The sequence below is a fragment of the Anneissia japonica genome, unplaced genomic scaffold (genome assembly GCF_011630105.1).
Source record: "Anneissia japonica isolate Jap-2015-1 unplaced genomic scaffold, ASM1163010v1 scaffold288042_len218596_cov177, whole genome shotgun sequence".
NCBI classification, from domain to species: domain Eukaryota; kingdom Metazoa; phylum Echinodermata; class Crinoidea; order Comatulida; family Comatulidae; genus Anneissia; species Anneissia japonica.
This window is the reverse complement of record NW_022686336.1, coordinates 93,728-97,665: the sequence shown is the minus strand read 5'-3', so window position 1 is coordinate 97,665 and position 3,938 is coordinate 93,728.

Below are 3,938 nucleotides of genomic sequence, written 5' to 3'. Positions count from 1 at the left end.
ATTTTTGAATACCCAGACCTAAATATCTCTTTAAAAAAAACCAATAGGTCTAAATGAAACATTGTATAATACTTTCTAAAGGTCTTGTAATAAAATGATTAAATTTTTGTGACGATCCGCCGTATGGTGTGGATCTGAGGACCATTTAAAGGAAAAAGTTCCAGGCCACATATTTCGAAAACGGATCAAATAACTTGAATGAAACTTTCGGAAAGTATTTAACCATGTTACAAGAATGAAATTATTATGTGCTGGCGACGAATCAGTCAAGGGTGTAAATTGGAGGGTAATTCCAATTTTTGAGGACCCAGACCTAAATATCTCTTTAAAAACAATCAATGGGTATAATTTAAACCTTGTATAACAGTTTCACTTTCACTATTTCACTTGGATCAAAATTATTTAGTAAGGAAGATATCCAGGTGTAATTTAGAAAATGCAGCTTTCAAGAAAGACCAAAAAGCCTGGCTTAGTGGAAGAAATAAGAATATGTTCCCCTGGTTCATCATTGGATAAAGAGGTTGACATGATTAAGAAACTGGTTTCCCTAATATATTTTCCATCGTATTCTTTCTAATCTAAATATCCAGAATATTAATGTAACTGATAATATTACTGTTGATAATAGGCCGAAAATTTGGATGCTCTTACCTTTAATTGGTAAGCAAGGTAGCTTTATTATCCATAAATGTATTAAAAAGATAAGTAGACACCTGACTAAGGATGTCAAATTTGTTACGCTCTGACAAACCAAACAAATTTCATATTTTACATCTAATAAGGATCGGACGCCAAAAGAGTATTGTAGCTCTTTAATATATAAATTCAAATGTCCTGGATGCCTCGGCAGTTATATAGGCAAAACAGATAGATGCTTAAAAGTTCGAGCTGTTGAACATTCTCGTAACGATCTTATTTTGTTTATCAATTTATTTATCAGAATATCATTTTTCTCCATGTTCCGCCCACCTCTTTCTAATTGGTCAAAATTTATCTTGTATTAATTTTTGGTATGTTTGTCAGTATTTTGGGGTTAAACTATTCATTCTTGACAATTTTCCAATAAAGAACGAAACGTAGAATCAACTATGGCCTCACGTCTGTCATTTTTCGGAGTCACTATACTCATATTCTAGTGGAAGAAAAATATCATTAAATAAAAATTTAGAAATTTACGAAGCACAGGTTATATCAGTAATGTTGTATAATAAGCAATTAGTAGAGCTCTGCATAGTACACTATAGGAAAATTATTATACGAAGATTAGATTTAATGCTTGAAAAAATTTCCTGAAGGCCTGCAAGGCCCGAAAGAATTTTTTGAATGCATTAATTCGAAGTATAATAATTTTCCATTTAGTGTACGATGCATGGTCTTACTAATTGCTTTATAAGTCAATCGCCGTCTTTTAATTTTAGTTTTTATAACCAACTGTTGTAGCAGTCATCGGTTGCTATAGTGATACGATCAGTATACGTGTGCGTATTTACATTTAGCTTAGACTTGCCACAAGTCTCTTATTTTTTATTATTTTTCTCATTCTGGACAGCGCCACCAAAGAGAAGTTAATTCATAGACGGAATAATTCGAAAAAAAAGAAATCGAGTATGGGACGCCAATTAAATTAGGTATGGCGCGCGCTAAGTGCAATAAAGAGTGAGTAACCTAAAATTAGGGCCTGGAACCCAGGCTACATTTAGCTGTGCGTATGCTGATTTTTCCTCCTGCAGTACGCGTTTAATCAAGATACTAGAAACACAAGATAGAATTCTCCACATAAAAAAGTGTTCCACCAAAATGCATGGTGGGACAAACAATGGGACGCCTCTTACGACTGGATCTAAAAAAACTTAAACCAAACTTTCGTTACCAAGTCGTCGCGTATTTCATTGTCAATTCTCAATTAAAAAATGTACACAATTGTACCCAGACAGTAACAACGGTGAATAAATGATTCCTTGGCGGAGGTAGAAATCGTTGCTATCACCAAATAAAACACACAATTAAGCCTATGGAAATAGCGCAAAATCCTATGGCCCGGACGCGATTTTTTTTCCGTACGAAACATTTACATGAAACTCCACTCGGGCCGTCTCGGCTGAATCGACCCGAAAATCTCATTGCAGAATTCAGGAGGTTAAAATGTCAACAGATAAACGTCTACAGAACAACTTCTGTAGAGAAAGAGAGAACGTCGCTGTCTAATTTTTAAAAATACATTGGTCGTTTAAAATTACATATAATATTTGATTAAGCTCCACGAGTAATGAAAAGTGTTATTTTAACTTGAGTTACATACTATGACAATTTTAATTTTTTAGTTAGGCCTGGGTTTTGCATAATTACCTACGCCTACTAAAAACGCTTCTGGGAAAAGCACAGAGAGTAAGGAAGAGCCCGTTTTTCTTCATCACTGATCAAATGAAACAGAGTGACAGTTATTTTCAAATTAAGAGAAGAGCTGAGAATAGGCAGCTCTAAAATACTGGATGCCATAAGACCTGCCAAAATGGCAGAGCACCGAATGAATGTAAAAATGAGCTAGTTATTAATATTAGGCATAGTAATCGGCAGGTTCATTACATGTAATGCCGAAATAATAATAATAATAAGTATTATTATTACCTGTACGTTAAGGGGAACTTGGACAATGGAGGAATTAGAGAACAATTTAAAAAACGACGTTAAGGGGAAATAACACAAAATATAATCCCCTTGGCTAGTTATTATTTATAGGCCTAGTAAATAGCATCTGTAGGTTCTTTATTACAAGCCTTAGGCCAAGGTAATTAATGCTGAAATGATTATTATTATTATTATTACCTGTACCTTAAGGTGAACTTCGACAATGGAGGAATTAGAGAACAATTAAAAAAAACGACGTTAAGGGGAAATAACAAAAGGTATTCCCTTTGGGCGATTATTATTTATAGGCCTAGTAAATAGTACAGTATCTGTAGGTTCTTCATTACAAGGCTTAGGCCAAAGGTAATTAATGCAGAAATTATTATTATTATTTAACATTAATTACATTACAATGATAGTTTGGACAAGTTCAATAACGCCGGAATGGTATATTATTTATTTAATAATATTTCTCTTATGCGCTCTATTTTTCAATTCATGCTTCAATTTTGTCCCATTTTTACCCCCAAAATTTCAGTCCATGTCAGTATGTGGAGCGTGACTGTTGTGTCAGCCTATGACCCTAGGCCTAATTTAAGGAGCTGGCCCTAGGTAAGACCTCATCTCAGCCTGTAGTTAGGCCTATAGTTTATCCTCTTTCTCTGTAGCCTTTGGTATAACTTTACCTATCTACACTTTATAACTGGAGGTAATACGCTGCTGCTGTTGTTGTAGATAATATACTAACATTTAATAACATCCAAGAAGGTCACAGTTAGCTACACAGTGACGTACATCACATAAGTCCGTGAGATTTCATAGGCCTACCGTAGGTAAACATAGAAAGAGCAATAATAGTAAAACTCGAGCGTCACGACATTGCGAAGTGTCTGCTCTTGTTCCTCGTATCGTACTCACTCGAGTCAATCCGAGATGGCCCGAGTTAAGTTTCATGCAAATGTTTCGTACGGAAAAAAATCGCTGGCCGGACACGATTTTTTTCCCGTACGAAACATTTACATGAAACTCCACTCGGGCCGTCTCGGCTGAATCGACCCGAAAATCTCATTGCAGAATAAACGTCTACAGAACAACCAACTTCTGAGAGAACGTCGCTGTCTGATTTTAAAAAATACATTGATGTTACCATGTTAATACCAATGGGTCGTTTAAAATGACATATAAAATTTGATTAAGCTGCACGAGTAATGAAAAGTGTTATTTTAACTTGAGTTACATACTATGACAATTTTAATTTTTTAGTTAGGCCTGGGTTTTGCATAATTACCTAGGCCTACTAAAAACGCTTTCTG